General features: G+C 40.6%; 1 protein-coding gene across 8 annotated transcripts in view; it reads right to left on the bottom strand.

Moving 5' to 3' along the window:
• The window catches only part of KCNQ2 (potassium voltage-gated channel subfamily Q member 2), a 120860-nt gene that overhangs the window by 73628 nt on the left and 28177 nt on the right, over positions 1–19055 (bottom strand). The window lies entirely within an intron of this gene.

The following is a 19055-nucleotide window of genomic DNA, read 5'->3' on the forward strand; positions in this document are numbered from 1 at the left end:
CTTTTGGAAAACCAAAGATGGCACCATTAGGCCTACATGAACTCTTTCTATAGCTCCATTTTTTCCTTCTTTCAAATCCATTCCTCCTCCAACTATTCCTTCTCCCTGTCTCTGGTTTTCTTTCTGCCATGTTTGGTCCTCCTTCCTTTCTTCTCCACAATACCCAGTAAACATATTCCGCTCTAATATTAGGAGGAACCAAAATGATTTCCATGGATGGATGGATGGATGGATGGATGGATGGATGGATGGATGGATGGAAGGAAAAGAAAGCAATTCCAAAAAACATCAACAGAGAGACGAGACCAAACATGGCATCCATTCTGTGTTTAACAGTTGTAAACATTAAGCATTTATATATTCTTGTGAGGCTCACCAGGTCAACCGATCAGCTGATAGTGCCTTCTCAAGGAATCATAAGGCACAGTTAAAGACCATCTGCAAGCAGATGAGTGATGAATCAAGACTAATGACCTGACCATAGCAAATTCTCAATAATATAAGCAGATTCAAAACCATCTATTGTATTCCCCTCTAAACAAGATTGATTCTAGTTCCCATTTCTCACAAACACAACTCTTGGAAGCTGCAGAACCTTTGCATTCTCACAGACCTTCTCAGAAGCACATCAACCTTCACTCTTTCTAATGCCCTGAGATCATCAAATATAAACATTTTGTTATACATGCACGAGTGAGGAGTGTTTCATTTTCTTCTACCTAAGTAGTAGCCGAACAAAACACATATCAACCTACAAAGTGGCTGATACAAATATAGAAGGACATTTAGAAAGAAGTGCTATAATTTATAGAGAAAAACAAAACTGTGCAATATCATGATGGTGTCTGCAACTAGGTGACCTCAAAGGTTGCTGGTTCTGTGTGCCCACTGGATGTTGTCCATCCACAACATGAAAACTTTTTTTTTTGGTAATATTTTTATGAAAGTTTACAAATACAAAGATAAAAAACTAATACAAACGGAGGGAAATATAAAAAGTGAAGTAAAGGAAAAAAAGTACAAAGAGAGAGAAAAAAGGAAAAAGGAAAAAAAATAAGAAAAGGAGAAATATATAAAAAAAGACTCCCCCATCTCTCCAGACAAGAATAAACAACTTCAATAACTTAACACCTCCTCTAGTATTTCAATAACTAAAAAAAAGTCTTCTTCCCATATCTCATCTCTTATCAATAAACAAATTGTAAAAAGTCATCATTCAGTCTTATTCAGCAAAAGTCCATTAAGAGTTACCAGAAATAATAACATATATTATTTTACATATATTATGTAATATATGTAAACATATATTAATAACCTTAATCAAATAAATCCATTTTGTATCCCAACTTATCACTTTCTCTGAAGAATAAAGCAAAAGAACTCTTTCCCCATTTATAAACAAATCTTCAAAGCCTCGTCATTCAGTCCTGGTCAAGAAGAAATTCCATTAATAGCTACCAAAACCCACAACATATCTATTTTAACCCTGATCACATAAATTCACCTTATAGTCCTTCCATTTACTCTTTAAAATCTTGGTCTTTAATCCCTTCAAGTAATATCCCACAAGTGGATTTCTTATCATTTTCTCCTTGTCTCCTCTCAGGAACAGCTTCAATAGTTTAACACACCCCTTTTGTAAATCCAAGATAAGAAGGCTATCCAAGTCACTCTTCTGATTTATTATTTGTATATCCCCTTTAATTATTAAAACATCAGCCAGTTCCATTTGTAAATCCATTATGGCATCTCTTTCCATATCACTCTCTTTTAATCTGTCATTTTTAAATCCATTTTCAAATCCACATATTTTTCTATATCACTCTTGAAGTCTGGCATTTTTTAAAAATCAATTTTCAAATCCACATCCAAGTCAGCCTCAGTCTCTATTTTGTCCAATGAAATCTGTTCCTCTTCTGTAGCCTCTGTTACATCCATTTCTATAGTGGCAGACAAACTTGGAAGTAATTTCTGAGTATATTGTTCCCAGACAGTCTTAATTTCTTCTATAATCAGACAATATTGCTCCATTGTGTTAATAGGTCTCTCCTCCTTTAATTGTAATCCTTAGTTCTCTCTGGTTCCCTCTAGTCAACCTTCAAAATCCCCTCTTATCATATGTTTATTTTCCAATCAGCAAAACTTTCCCACTGGAGGATTTCTTACAGTTAATTTCAAAACCTTCATATATACAGTGGTACCTTGGGATACGAACGCCTCTACTAACGAACTTTTTGGGTTACGACCAGCTCCAGCCGCAAAAATTTACCTCGATGTGCGAACTCCGCCTCGGGATATGGCCATTTTTCCACCCCTGACACGTGGTCCATGGCCATTTTTCCGCCGCGCCGCACGGCGCCCGGCCATTTTCACGCCGCGCCGCGCCACGCCGCACATGGCCGTTTTCGCGCCGCGCACGGCCATTTTCGCGCTGCACCCGGCCGTTTTCCCGCGTGGTCTGCGGACGCCAGAATGGATTAACGGTAATTACATTGAACCTTATGGGAAAATTTGCTTCGGGGTGCGACCAAATTCGGAGGGCGGAACGGATAAACCGGATTTACATTGAACCCTATGGGGAAATTTCCTTCGGGTTACGACCAACTCGGGATACGCCCAGACTCTCTTTGTACTTTTTTTCCTTTACTTCACTTTTTATATTTCCCTCCATTTGTATTAGTTTTTTATCTTTGTATTTGTAAACTTTCATAAAAATATTACCAAAAAAAAAAAGTTTTCATGTTGTGGATGGACAACAACGAACGGATTAAGTTCGTATCCCGAGGTACCACTGTACTTTGATACAATTTTAAACAACCCACAGGAAATATTCTTTCAAGTCTGTCTGGCCCCTTAACTTTCTAAAGTCAACCTTCTAGTCCCTCTTTCGCTGTTTTCCAAAAAGATTTTTTTTTTCTTTTCAATCCTTAAACTTACATGAAACTTCTTTCATCCAGGATAGAAGGAAGTTCTCCCAGCATAACGAACCTTGCCCTTCAGAAGGTTCTAAACATCCAAAAGATCAGTAACAAGCAATTTCCTAAAGTAGTTAAGAGAGGAAGTGGGCAAACCCAATATCCATTTGAACCGTGGCTTGGGCAGAATGATTTTTAATGATATTAAAAACTAAAAATGTAGTTTTTATTGTACTAACATTGATGTATTTTTTAATTGTTTGTTATGCTTCACTAAAAAAAGGAAAAAGAGAATTCATTTTCTAAGCCAACTTGGACTGGACCAGTAATCAAGTCAAGGATGCCTCTAAACAGAAAACTGTCCAGCCTGAAGGAGAAGAAAGCCACGGTTTATACCTCACCCCATTTCTCCTTTCCTGCTCAAATATATTAATCCTGGTTTGTTTGTTTTTTACATTCCTCAAACATCTGGAAATGTCTTTCTCGGAAAAGTGCAGTTAGTCAAATTGCTTGGGGTGGGAGGAGGGAACATTTGGGGAGAAGGATGGAAAGATGGCAAGATTCTTCATCCATGGCATCTTTTTGCAAACCCCCAGGCACTTTCTAAGGGACTGTCCTTGAGTTATGTCCTCAAGTGCACAACTCAGCCATGGACAGCTTATCATTTCCTTCCTGTGAAGGGAGATGAAGCTTGAGCTTGTGAAAAGAGAGTTGGGGGTTCATGTTATGGGGAGAAGAGGGGTGTGAATTTTTGCATACGCCTGAGAGAGGGACTATCTGGGACCAGATAAGATCCTAACAGGTTTATTTGCACAAACCTTGCTTAGCTGGGGGAGGGGGTGCCAAATGGTGCAAACCCAACCCATTTCTTTAGTTTACAGGACTGCGAGAACCCAGACAATGGGTTAATTCAGGATCCAGATTACACATAAAGGATTAACACGTCCTGCATTTTTATGCCTAGGTAGGAGACATACATGCATGAATATATATGCATATATTCATATGCACTCAAGAAGGCAACATATAAATATAAATGTAGGAGGGGCAAGTGTCCTACCTATGACAAGGGAGGTGTTAAGTTAATGCATGCATGCACACACAAAGATACAGCTAGAGGTGTGCAAAGTACAGTGGTACCTCGGGATACAAACTTAATCCATTCCGTGACTCTGGTTGTAACTCGAGTTGGTGTCAAGTCGAGGTAAAGTTTCCCATAGGGTTCAATGTAAATCCAGTTAATCTGTTCCGCCCTCTGAATTTGGTCGCAACCCAAGGCAAATTTCCCCATAGGGTTCAATGTAAATCCAGTTAATCCATTCCCCCCTCCACCCGAATTTGGTCGCAACCCGAGGCAATTTTCTCTTCAGAACCTGACTCCCGGCCAAGCCCGCTCTGCATTTTCTTTGGAGCCATGCTAACATGCACACCAAAAACCTTCGCAAAACACCGCAAAACACACCACAAGCCTCACCGAACGTCTCCTTGCTACCGCGACCTCGCCCACAGGAAGCCGCGACTGCGTGGCAGCAGGGAAAATGACCGCGGATCCGGTTCGTAAGTAGAGGCATGTTCGTAACCCAAGGTACCACTGTATTCCAATTTCTAAACATCTGAGCTTGAAACATTCAAAGTTCCATCTCAGGAAATAGTTGTTTGGAGCTTAAAATACTCCCAGGAAGGTCAAAAGAACTCTTCTGAAGTCAGAACAAAGCAATCAGAACCTGAAGTGGAGCATTTTGAGCTCAAAACATTCTGAATCTCACAGATTTTGCAGACCCCTAGACACCAACCTTGAAAGCCTGACCGGCTATCTATTCCCCAAAAATGGCTCACTGGTTGATGCTACTCATCTCCTAAGCAGCCTTTCCAAGACAGTTGTGTTCACTACAGTTCCCATCATCTTCAGTAAGACTTGGTCATGCTAGCTCTGGGTGATATCAGCCCATAAGTAGCTCTTGCATGGCTCGGAACAGCATTGGAAAAACTCTTTGTGACTTTGGCACAGCAAAAATGGAAGAGACGTACTGTATCTTCTGACACCACAACATTTCCAGCAACTAGTTGCTTGGCTGAGAATGAAGCCATCCCTGCCTTTCCAAAAGTGACATCAACAACAAGCAGAATGAGTCAAGAAACCAAGCAGAACAGCCACAAGGCAGCACACCTTCTGTTCAGAAAACATGAAGGCCTCAACTTCTGCAAACAGCATTAAAGCATTACTCCCTCTGGTTTTGACCAGCCCTTGCTGCTAATTCAACTTGGAATATTTGTGAGATTCTCAACATGTGTTTGGTGGGGCCCTAACAATCTGAAGTTGATTTCACTCACTGGACTCCAGTTCACAACTCAGTTTTCTGAATGTTAGTTTTCATCTTATATTTGTATTATCATTGTATATGTCAATAAACCAACTTCAGCCACTGATCTGTTCTCGTGAATGGTGAATGCGGGGAGGCTGCCGTGGAGCACCTGGGCAACCTCCATGGTCTTCCAAGTGTGATTTAATGGATCAAGCATAATTTATTCAAGCTAGAAAAAGGTTTCCGTTGATGATTTACAGAGTTGCACTGGAATTGCTATTTTTGTCTTTGTGTATACAGCCGAGAGTTATTTCTTGCCAGAAAAGCAACTGATATGGACATAAGTAAATGAACCTATCAATAAAATAAAAACAGAATTTTGTTCATTTTTAATGAGATCTGGGGTAAGAGTCAGGGTACATAACCAACTGCATTTCCTGGAATTATCCCACGAAATATGTTGCCACTGCTTATAGCAGTAAACCCATAATGCATAAGTTCCTCTTGAGACAACAGTAAGAATGTGGTTGGATAACTGTTGGAAAAGGTCCCCAAACATGCATCTGATGTCCGACAATCCCACAATTCTTTAGCGATTCACATGCCAAGCCTTTCCAGCGAGAACTGAAATCACTAAAAATCCCAGAAAGACCTTATGGCAATGTTCTTCCCATACCCTACAAGCCTTCCTAGCTGTTCTTGAAATGACAGGAAAGGGATAATCAACAGCCCAGGATAGAACACAGACCAGAAGAGGTGAAGACAATAAATAAAGAAATGGATTGCTTCTGTTGATATTGCTAAATCAGGCGCCTTGTGTTAGCGTAAAGCACTCTGGGCTATGTTATTTGACAGTAAGTACATCTGATGTGTCCTACCATCCTTGAAAAACAGTATCACTAAAGGAATCGGTTCCAGTTATTTCTGTAGGGGGGAAAAAAGCATAATTACCCAAAGAAATAGAAACTGAAACTTCTGGCATTAACACAAAAAAGACAGTAATTACTGAAGGAAGAGATTGTATTTGGTAGCATTCACTGGGGGAGGAAGGTATTAAATGAGCTTTCAGCTGAAATAGTCATAATGGGTCTGGACTCTATGCCAGAGCAGGTGTACAGCTTTGCTGCTCACCTACGGCGATTCAAAACCTTCCCCAGGTGACTACTTAGGGAAGTTTTTGTAAACCAGAATGAAAAAGAGCTTTTTTTCCACAATGCTCAGCAGTCTAGTAAGTTCTACAATTTCCTTCCAAAGTTGCAACAGACAGTTCTCTGTTGAGCTCAGGCCAAAGGCTCATTCAGTACTATAGAGTAACAACCATTCAGAATGGCTGAGTTCACATAACATTCTTCATCAGGTCAGTTACAAACCTAGTAGTTGTATCCACGCAGTGGGCTCGGTTTGGTTAATCGTTTTTTTAACGACTTAGCATGTTGCACAGATATGCTTGGCTTATGGTTCAATGAATTCCAGATATGACAACCCAGAAGGGGGAAATTGTGTGTGCAGAGGGATATGAGAAAATGCATGTGAAATCTACAGGTCTCTTTTAAGTATCTTCCTAGTTTCAGCTCCCTTTAAATATTAGCAAAAATCAGAAGTAGAAGGATGACTGCAAACTGCCTCTGTTGCAACTTTGGGAGGAAATCATTTCTACAGAAAATGGGAATGGCAAACCACGTCTATATAGTTGCCAGGAAAACAACAGAAACTTGGCTGTGTAGAGTTACTCCAGGATGGAGGCAGTATACTGAATGATAGACAGACCGGCAGATAAAAAGACAGATAGACAGACAGATTATATGCATGGCTGCTACAACTAGACAAGAGAGGTCACTACCTCCTGAATCAGAGGTAGCATCCTTTAATTTCTAGGTGATCTGGAGCAACAGCAGAAGAGGGCCATCGCCCTCTCAACTACGTTTGTGAGTATAGTTTTAATGTTTTTGTAAGCCGCCCAGAGTCCCCTATTGTGGGGGAGATGGGCGGGGGAGAAATCCAATAAATAAATAAAATAAATACCAGTTAGTGCCCAGACTGAGAAGGATTCGGAAGACCATTTTTGTAAGTAACCAGCCACAAGCTCCTTCATTATCAGTGTGAACAGCCACTTCACCAGTTCACTGGAATGCAGTTAAAAAGAGACTTAATAAGCCCCCTGCCTTACTACTATGGGATACACTGATCCTAGATGGGAAGTAGGTCAGTTGTTGGAATTCTTGTAATCCCATCTCAACAAATCTTGCTAAAGAGAATTCAGTGTGTCAATCCTCTTCACTGCAAAGCGCAATCAAGGAAGCAGAGTTCACACAGAGAATACTGAAGCCCTCCTGAGTTGCTGAAGGCAGGGTCTCTTTGAAGCTTTTGAACTTCTCTTTGCCAGGCTATTTCCAGAACCAACTAAGACTATTTGATAAGTCAGTAATGACTTCTTTCATCTGCTGACTGACATATCTAGCGATGTTCCTCCTTTTCTCTCAGCCGTAGCACAATTCCTCTTAATGAGAATTGCGCTTAGAAAGAATCATTTTGGGTTTCACGAACATGGCAAAGACCCTGAGAGAGAGCTTTCTAAATGCACTGGGGTGACCACCATTGGACCCAGAATGGTGGACTAGACTGATCTTTGGCCTACCTCAGTAGGGCCTTTCTTCCATTCCAATGCCTAATTCTGAAGCAGTTACAAAGGATTTAAACCATTATTTTACATATGGCTTCCATACCATTAATCAGTTTGCTGTCCAAGCTTCCCAAACTCCTTTTTTTGTGGGACGTTTGCCCATGAGTAAAAGCATTGTTTGATCGGCAGAAAAAGATTTCTGGCTACCACATCCCTGTCTGAAGAACAGAACACTCCTTGGAGGCAATTAAAGTGTCTGAAGATCATATGAATCAGGAGAAAAAGATGCAGTAATTCCACAGCAGAAATATCAGAACATGAAAGGATCCCAAGATTTACTGCCATCCCATCCAAAACAGCTCCACCATCTAATACGTGATGACTGTGATACAGCATCAACTGGAATGCTGACAACTTATCTCCTGCAGAAGTTCAGCAGAAATCTTTGGCTCAGAAAATGCTCTTCAAGGCAATAAAACAAGCGAAACTGTCATTTATAGCACACTTGGAAAAAACCTGCTTAGGTCTCCCGAATGCCTCATTAGTAGTATTCCAGACACAACAGAATATCAATAATTCATTAAACATCCTTTACATGGAAACTATAATAGGATGCATTTTATTTAGTCTTTTATTTCTTTGTGGAAGACCCAGCCCCAAACTGAGAATTCATTCTGCCTTTCACAAAATCATTACAGTGATCAATCAGACCTGAAATTGCCAAAAAGACCTGGCTATAAATTGGCTTCTCTTATGTTCCTTCATGGGTGTTAACAGTGACCAACAACAAAACAACTTTAGAATTAAAGTTCTTGGAGACAACCACAGAAATTTATGGAGACTCCATAAACCTTAAGCAGTTTTCTGAAAAGTCTGTGTTTGTACTAAATTAAGGGAACTGTTTAGTTCTGTTTCAGATATGTTTTGATGGCACTGACTTTCTAAACACTTGCCAGATTTGGCTCTGAATTCCTTCCCTACCTGTTCCATGGCAGAAGAGTCTTTTCTGCCCTTCACAAATCCTACAGACACATAACCTATGAAGTCTCTGTGAGAACATTTCTCCCCATATGGATATACTCCACCTCTGTGGGTCACAATCAAGAAAAATCAACATTTCTCTCTAGTCTGCTTTTATCTGCACCTAGAACACTGCATCCATTTTTAGCACCAAATTTTAAGAACAGAGAAATTGGAGTGAATCCAGAGAAGAGTAGCCATGATAGTAAAGGGCCTGGAAGGGAAAACTAATGAAGAATAGTAGGAACTGTTGGATAGGAGATAGGAAGTAGGAAGAGAAGATGGCAGGGAGACCTCACAGCTGTCTTTAAGTAACTGAAGGGCAGTCATGTAGAAGGTAGGACAGTATTGTTCAGAGCTGTTCCAGAAGGCAGGAGCAGAAACAATGGATTTAAATTACAAGGAAAGGAAGTAGATTTCAGCTGGACACCAGGACAAATTTCTTAATAGCAAAAACTTTCAACATTGGAACAGACTGTCTTGCGAGATGATGGACTCACTTCACTGGAGATGTTAAGCAAAGGTTGGATGGCCAAATGCTGGGCTGATGAAGTTGTGAATTCCTGCATTGGACAGGGCTGTATTACTTCCCTTCTCATCCTTATATTTATGATTCTGTGACTCAGTCTCAAAATGCTCATGAATGGAATTGCTGGCTGTAGAATTCCAGGACAATTCAAACCTACAACTGTAATTATTAACAATGTATTAGATAAGTGTTAGTTATTTACAACCATTTGTGTACGTGCCTTGGAGCAAGAAAAGGAACTAAGTCTCAGTGTCAGAGGGCAAGTTTTACACAAAGAAAGTGTCAGTTTCAGAATCAGACTTTCAGTTGTGAGAACTTGAATAGGAAGGTTAAGGCTTATTTTAACTTTATACACTGCTGGGTTTGTACATCTTGCTGAGATATGTTTTAAGCTATGCTGGCCTGCCTCGCATATTACATAATGCCCTCAACAATGATTTAAGCAACCTGCAAAGCTGGGCTCACACATCACACAAAACTGATGTTACATTTAACAGTTGTAGCCACGTTCTTTTTCGTTTAGGTCACTGAGTAAGCCAAGCAGAACAAGGAAACTCTACTGGTGGTTGGGAAGAAGAGAGGGGAGACACAGCAGAAGTGCAAGCTACAGTCCTACATAACTTAGGCCTGCTTGAGGTATCTAAATGTTAGAAGCCACCAAGATCCTAATCTTCAACCTTGAAATATCTTAATGGTTCCCCTTATGAAGTACTAACCACATCCAACCCTGCTTAGCTTAGCACCTAGCTCAAGCTGTATGATCTCCATTCTCCAAGGGGAGGCCTCTTCTGAGGTAGGCATTATCTTGCAATAAATTTAGTTCCTGGTCTGTCATCCCCCATTGCCCCATCACTCTGGCCTGTATACAGGGCATTTGGGCCATCAAGTCAGTGTCGACTCTTAGCGATCACATAGATAGATTTTCTCCATGACAATCTTTCCTCAACCTGGTCCTTCAGGTCTTCAAATGGTGCCCCCATCACCAGAGTAACTGAGTCCATCCACCTTGCTGCTGGTCATCCTCTTCTCTTTCCACCATTTCCACCATTATGGACTTCTCTAGGGAGCTAGTCTTTGCATAATGTGTCCAAAGTAGGATAATCTGAACCTGGTTATTTGTACCTCAAGTAAGAACTCTGGGTTGATTTGTTTGATGATGTATTGATTTGTTTTCTTAGCTGTCCACGGTGTTCTCAGGAGTCTTCTCCAACACCAATGTTCAAAAGCAGGGATACTCTTCCTATTCTGCCTCTTCAAAGTCCAATACAGGGCACACCATCAGTTAAACAGACTGTGCCTTAACTTTATACACAATTCTTTCCCCAATTTGGGCAGTTAAAGAATTATCATCTAACCCGTCTGGAGGGGTGGAAAAGTTGGGAAAGGCTGAGTTACAAAATACCTTTCAACATTATTTATTTTTGCACAGAATGACGACACAAAAAGCATGCACTAATTTCAGATATTAAAAATCTAAAAATTATTAATCAAGGACACACTTCAGAGTTATGTTTAGCTTTTTGCAGCAACGGCTGTTTGCGAATATCACACTCCATTCTCAGAACTGCACTCTCTGCATCTGGAAAACTGGACAGCAATCTACCCTTAAGCCACTACAACATTCTTTGTAGTTTTTTAATATCCCAGAAGTTGGAACACAAGTTTTAATGAAGTTATTATTCCGCTTCAAAACATCACAGAAAATGTGTTAAGAATTAGATCATCTTAAGAAGTGAGAAACAGAAGTTGGCAAGAAGTGACGACATCTGGGTTCAGCTTCAAACACTGCACTTTGAAGCAGCACACGCACTGTTTTTGGGATCCCCAAAAGTAAATGCAGATCTACAGAGTATTTTAGCTAAGACTCAAGTCACCAGGTTGAAGGACAAAGGGAAATAAAAGCTTGCAATGGTAGCTGCCAACAGACAGTCAAGCAAAGTTCACACATGATGTTTAACCTGGAAAACGACTTAACATTTGCATTTGTACAACTTTTAGTATCAACCTCGGTGTGCTTTTTCATAGCTTAGTGTGTGGTGTGAACTCAGCTGGTTTGGCTCATTTATACTTTAATATAAAATATAAAATGCAAACCCAGAAAATGCACTAACCAAGTTGAACCTAATGTGAGAATGCAGCCACTTAGTATCACACATCTGCGTAAGATATTGCGCAATTAACCAACTGATTGATTATTAATCAGCCTTACATAGTGCCAAATTTCACAAAAACTACAGCAGTTTGCAATAACCCCAACACAACACTACCTCCACAGTCATTGATTTAAAAATAATTCATTAATTTAAAGGCCACCCTGTTCCAAAGGACTCTGGGCAGTTTACATTTTACTTTACTTTAAAAAAATTATGAAATAGATTGCAGATATCCAGAAGACAAAAAGCAAACATAATTACAAAAAACAACCAACAGAGTCTCAGCAGCCACCCTACCCCAAAGCCAAGGCAACAGCCACATTTTCAAAGACTCAGAACATCATTAGGATGAGAGCCATATGGGTCTCTGGGGGGATACTAATTAAATCAGTTTACATTGGATTAGAACTTCCACGCTAACAATACTCAGTCAACCATTAAGATCTTTTGTGAAAATAACCAGAGTGTTATGAGACAATCAACAGACAGCAGCATCTAATTATCTAGCAAAATATATCCAGAAGAGTTCCTAGAAACCTTTAACAATTTAGCCTGGTTCTATAGATCAGACCATGGAGAGACCTGAAAGGCCAGGTTAGGGATAGATCATCTTGGAGAAAATCTATCTATGTGGTCACTAGGAGTTGAAAACAAGTTGATGGCACATAATCAATCAATCAATCTATAGATCAGTGTTCCCCAAACTTTTTTGATTTTTTGCACACAGGGACATCTACAGGATGGAGTCAAAAAAGTCAGGTTGGTGGTCATAACCGTGCAATCCAAGGCCTATCCCTTTTTACATCCATTGCCACACCTAAAAAAGGTATGGGGCTTCAACTACAAAGTCACAGCCTCCATCTTGACTCTTCTGATGCCGATGGATGCCCCCAACTATACAACCTTATCAGTAAATAATTACAAAATGAGAAAGTGGAATGCTGCAAAGCTAGTGCCAGCCTCCGAGATTGATTTTATTTCCAAGGAGTCATCTGGGCCTCCAATAGACCCCAGAAGCTCTCTTAGAAAACACAAATAAATAGGAAAAGTGGGCCTATGCCCATCTGATCAGAAAAAAGGGACAAAGGTAAGCAGATGTTAGAGGAATGGCTGAATAGAGAAGGAAGCAAAAAGAATTCTGGTCAATCCATACTTCAGAAATGATCAGATTCCCCATCAGCCATTTTGTGAGAGGACCCACATGTTCTCCACATCCCAGAGATGTCCACCAACTGCAAAATGTTGGAGATTCCAACTTTGATCTATGAATGGACCTAACCTTTTCTTTTCCCATCAAATGCCCAGTTCCACCATCTGATCCTCTCCAACGGCCCGGTGCAAATTGTTTATTCAACAGCAGTGTGCAAAGGTAAGCCTTATGGAATTCAGGAAGAGAAAGAATGCTAAAGTGTGTCTTCTCTCCCCCAAGGGATCATTGCGATGGGAAAGGAAAACCCCACCAGATGGTTATGAAAGATTTTGACTGTAGAGATTATTCATACTGGAGATCTCACTTGGGAATTTCAAACTTGTTTACCAACTGGAGAGGAGGAAAATGAAGACAAATGGCTAGGTCTGCAAAGCATCTTCCACCCCCACAATCCATTTGATACTCATCTCTTTCCAAAATGAATCTATCACCAGCAGCTGGCTATGCAGGCCTCCGAGTGGATGAGAAAACAGCTAAGGGCTCCCTCTGTGAACTAAAATTGCTGACATCAGCTTTCCCCAACTAGGAATTGTGGAAATTGCAACCCAGCTGATGCCCTGAGGATGGTTGGGTTTGTAGTTCCTACAATTCCCAGTCAACATAACCCATGGCAGCTGAGAACTTCGGAAAACGCATTGCATTTCAACAAGTCGGAAAAGGATCATCTCTCCCATGGGCCTTCCAAAATCAAATCCAGGTCCAGATGCAAATAATTTTATCACAACAGCCAGATTTTATATGGTGCAGAATCACTGTTTAAAATTGACAATGAAGATACTGAAGCGGTAGAGAACTTCTGCCTTTTAGAATCAACCATCAACAGTACAGGAACAAGGAGTCAAGAAATACACCACAGACTAGCACTTGGCAGGGCAGCCATGAAGGCCCTGGAAAAGATATTCAAATGTCATGATGTGTCTATACCTACAAAGATCAGAATCATGCAAGCCATGGTCTTCCCTGTGACACTCTATGGAAGCGAAAGTTGGACTTTGAAGAAGCAGGAGAGGAAGAGTGTTGAGGCTTTTGAACTTTGGTGTTGGAGAAGACTCCTGAGAATTCTGTGGACAGCCAAGAAAACAAACTGATGGATCATCGAACAAATCAACCCAGAGTTCTCACTTGAGGCACAAATGACCAGGCTCAAATTATCCTACTCTGGACATACAGTATGGGTATACAGTACAAGCCTCAAGGATATCATTCATATTGAGATATCTTCATGAAAATAATGAGAAAATGACACAAGTGATGGACAGTGACCATGCCATGCACATCATCTGCAAGAGGAAATCATGATGCATGTGACGCCACTCCCCCTCCCTGGGGGAGACTCTTGGTAGTTCCCCTTCATTGGATGAGTTCAAGCAGAGACCAGACAGCCATCTGGCAGAGATGTGTTAACTTCTCTGTCAAACACTTGGAATTAATGCATTTTGCAGTAGAGGTGGGAAAAGAGATATTTTCCTTTTGCCCAAACTGCAATAGGCTATAATAAAATGATGCCACTGATTAGTCAAACCACTACAAAACTGCAAGGCAACAGGAACAGAGGAGAAACTCAGACGCTAGAATTGTTGAAAGCCGCAATTAATCACGCTGGCTCATCAGCCAATTTATTTAATTCGAGAGAAAGTAAAATATGTTTTCAAACCTCTAATGTATTGCAGATTCAGTAGGGCCTGCTTCTGTTTAATTATATTTGCTCCCCTCTCATTGCATCTTTGTCGGCATTTTATCTTCGCAGCATTCTCAATTCACAATATATTTGCTAGACCCACCCACCCCACGTGAAAATGGGCTTGCATAAGAAAAAGGGCTAGGAATCTTGTCTCCCCCAAACCAGGGCTAAATAACTTTTGGATGTCCAGGAGTTTTTTTTTTTTATGGAAGCTGTGGGCCACAGCGGGCTGATCAGTGATGCAAACGGGAGAAATCAGGGTTAAATTCCAGTTGAAAGGGGCCTTTTGGAGATTGTCTTTGTTCTGAAGCTATAAGAAGTCCACTTTAGAGGTTACATTCCCGTTTTCATGTCTTTCCTCCCTCAGAATGGTGGGAAGCTGTGTTTACAATTTTCAGCAGTAGATGCTGTATGAGATTCTAAGGCTCTTAAAAAAAGAGATCTTAAGAGACATCTAGACAACCAGTTCCCATCCCTGCGTTGAACCACAAAATACTTAGATTGCAGCTTGAATTGTAATCACAATTCAACCATAGCTTGAATTGTGATTACAATATAGCAAAGGCCTTAACCATAATGTACACCTCCAGTTTGTAGGTTCAGTTACCACAACTGTAGCCGTATGTTGCTCAATAGCCTTCTGCAATAGGGCACAAAGCTGTCTTTCTCAATTCTGCACCTTCCAGATGCATGGAGATCATTCCCAACTAGCATCTTGAGGTCATCTAGTTGGCCATGCTGGGTTATAATCCAAGTGACAAATGACCGTGCTAGGTTAAGATCCTGTTTCAGAGTTCTTTTGGTGCAAGTTGAGGGGGTTCACACTTCATACTATGCCAGGGACTGTCTGAAACTTGGCTTGTAAAGCAAGCTATACTTTGTTGGCTCCAGGCAACACTCAACAAAATAGCTTGGAAGATCTGGTTCAGGGTTTTCCAAGCGATTCCTTCAGTACCTGTTTGGGTGAAATAGAGAGAAATCAGCCTGAGATACTATGTGGGGATCATGTTTTGATCTGGATAAGCCTGAACATGCTTTTGTTAAAGTCATGTTCCCAACCTGGGCAATTTCCAGATATATGGAGTTTCTGTTTAGCAAAGATGGGAGAATGGATGGAGAAATGTTAAGTCTTGTAACTGCTGATAGAAAAGTAGTGGGTTGTACAAGGTCTGCTGCAAAAAAATGAATGTCTACCAAAGGAAGCAAAAATGTCTGTGGGAGCATATCTCCACCCACATGGTTAGTGAAGGTTGGGTATGTCAGGAGAAACCAAAAAAAACAAAAAAGCTGAATGTAGTGGGAATAGGGCCCTTGTAAAACAAGAAGAGATGGGATCAAGAATGAATGGATGCTGAAAAACATGGATTAATATAAAAGTGAGTGCCAAGTACCAAAAAATAGGTTGAGATGGCTTGGTCATATAGAGTGAATGAATGAAGGTCGTATCCCAGAGCAAACATGAAGGAGGAGTGAATGGGTCAAGAGGAAGCGGAAGACAGAGAAAGTCATGGTTGGATGGACTTGACTAAGTTTCTGAAAAGAGAGAAGGTCAGAGTCTAAAGAACAAAATACAATGTACAATATGAGGTTGTGTATGAATGTGGGAGAAGTCAAGCAAGGATAGAAAGATCTGGAGAAGGATAGTGAATGGTGTTCATATCAACTAGATTAATTTAATTTCCCTCTTTCTCCTTGACTTTCTTTTACCCACTATCGCTGCATTTGCCATAATGCTCTTTACCCCCAGAGGGAACTCGGTACATCATTTCTGTGGGTTCCCCCACACACCAGGTAACATGGAAAATGCATTCTGAAGCAGCCCAGGATTTTTCCAAACGGCCCTCTGCCCATTATCCGTCCTCAGTCAGGTGGAATGGAAATCAATCAATCAAAGCATCAATTAGTTTTCGTTGCATATTCAGATTGGGCGGGTTGTCTTAACTCACGTAATGGTAGAGCCAGCCTTTTCTAGAAATGTGAACATTTGGGAGGAAAAGTGGGGGTGGGTCTGAAGGAAAAGCCTGTTTTTTTCTACCCCCCTCGGGCCAGTGTTTCTCAACCTTGGCAGCTTCCAGATGTGTGGACTTCAACTCCCAGAATTCTGGGAGTTCAAGTCCACACATCTGGAAGCTGCCAAGGTTGAGAAACACTGTTCTTGGCACTCCCCAAAAAATCTCAGAGGGAAAAGAAGAATGTTTTTATGTCCCCCCCCCCCTTTCACCCAGATTCACCTTTACATCTTTCTGTTGAATTAAGAACCGGAGGGAGGGGGGAGACCTTTCAGCATCCAGAAATTTGCATTATTTTATTTTTTAATTAAGACCCTGATGCCCCCTTCGAAGGTAACCCCAGTTAGTACAGCGGGACAGACAAAACACCACTCAGCCTTGAATCCCAGATTCTAATTTAGCCCTAAAAACTGGTCCGGTAAAAGAAGATGCCGATCTATTTTCTGAAGGAAGGTGTTCCTTCCCCCTTGTAATCTTTTCTGGGTTTGGGGCAAGGGAGCATCTGAGCATTCAAAATCCAGCCTCTGAGCGCTCCCATAATCCAACTACGCTCAGTCAAATTGTGATAATCCGACAACAGCAATGTTCCCTATGCATCCTGGTTGCCATGGAAACTTTCCACTCCACAGGTCTGCCGCTTCCATGCGACGGGAGAAAAGATGAGAATACATTAATGCGGCACTTTCATCTTGGGGTAGTAAGAAAAACCTGAGATATTTATGAACAGCAGAGGTCATAAATGAATTTTAAAATGCCACCAATGTTTCCTGATTGCACGATTTTTTTTTTTTTTCAAATGGCTGTAAATATTTTAACTGGGCAGGCAGCAGTAAAACAAGATTTACTCTCCTATTCACTTGGTCCATAATTTTACTTCTCCCTTATTTTCACATTAAGGCAAATCTTTTTCTACCCACGTTTCCGCACCATCCGAAGACGGCAGATCTTCCAAGAGGACAACAGTCCCACCTCCTGAAAGATGTATAGAAAGAAAAGAGGCTGGCTGTTTTCACACAATACACATTGAACCAGAGCAGCTTCCATTTCACAAGTCATGCAATGCTTGCTTAGCATGAATCTTGGTTATTTTTGTGGCTTAACCCAACATGCACACCAGTCCATCAGGTAAATTATGGTTCAGTGTCTTATGTGAGTCCAAAAGTGAGTTAAAACAGATCCAGGTTGAGCAGCACAATGCAAACAGGGCAAATGTGTGCTGCACTTTAATTGATAGCTTTATAAAGTGTCTAATTAACAGAGGCCCAGGAAGGGATTAAAACTTAAACAATAACTTTACAAGAACAGAATGCTAGTGCTTAAGGAAGGGTGGGCAACTTGTATCCCAATCTGCCTCGCAGGGTTGTTGTAAAGATAAAAAGGTGGGAATCTGATCTCTAAGGAGGGAAGAGGATATATAACACAATTTATCTTGGCACACCATTTGTGATCTCATGGTTTAAGGGGCATCCCAGCACGAAGAGGTGAAAAGTGAATGCCAACTGACACATTTCATTCGTTTCCCAAATTTTGATCTGAGCAATTGCTCCAAAATTCATTCAGCCTCACATTATTTTGGGCACTGCTTGATTCCCAGTAGAGATTCATAAACTCTCCCTCAAGTCACAAATTCGTGTCTCAAGCACTAATCAGACAGTTTGTTTCTCAGAACAGAATTAAGTTAATCCTTCTCCCTACAGAAAAAGCAATAAGAGAAATGCTGCTTCAGTTAAACTCTGAATTTGTGGCGAGACTGTTGGGGAAGGAAGAATCAGCCCCACTGAACTTGGTTGATGGCATCTCTGACCATGCGTGGCTTCTGCTGACTTACAAGTACTGGTGAAACAGGTCACAAAAGTGGAAAATTGTGAAAGAAGTGGAATCCATTGAAAAAAAAAATCATACTGGCAAATTCCTTTGATTCTGCAAACTTCAGGAATACAAGGTTATCATATAGGAAATGGCCCCCAAGGTGCTGAGTTCATGAAAGTTTTAATTTTCCCAAGAAACCATTACAATAAAACTCTACATAATCAATTACAGGTAGTCCCCATTTTAAGAACGGGTTCCATTCCCAAGGTTTGTCCTTAAGTCAAAGTTGTACGTAAGCTGGAACAGCATTACTGTATAATACTGTAAAAGGAGTATTGTGTAACGAACTCGAACCATGGTGTATTTAACTCGAATCATTGTGTATTTAACTTGAATTTTGCTACAATAGGCTCCATTCTTAACTATGGGTCATCCTTAAACCAGGTGTTCTTAACCCAGGGACTCCCTGTACTGCATTTGCAGTTCAGCTAAGAAGCTACAACAGCAGATTAAAATAAGATGGAAATATAAAAGCAATAAATAGAGATGTCATGACGAGATGTTTACTTTCAATATGAATGTTTGATTTGACCCGTGTTTCTTGAGTTGCTTTTCGTTCGCTTCATTTCTGTTTTTTCTCCTCAGTTTCGATTTACTTTCATTGTTTATTTGGCCAGTCGGCTAGGTAAGTGCGCTTATTAGTTCTTTATTAGTTCTTTGTAAATAACTGTATTTACAGCATTTTGAAATAAACGTATTTACATAAAAGAGCATTTAAGCATTTTTTTTGCATTAGTCATTTTAAT

This window comes from Python bivittatus, unplaced genomic scaffold, assembly GCF_059951505.1.
Source record: "Python bivittatus isolate LINGU-HERP-01145 unplaced genomic scaffold, Pbiv_v1 ctg000700_np1212, whole genome shotgun sequence".
Classification (NCBI taxonomy): Eukaryota; Metazoa; Chordata; class Lepidosauria; order Squamata; family Pythonidae; genus Python; species Python bivittatus.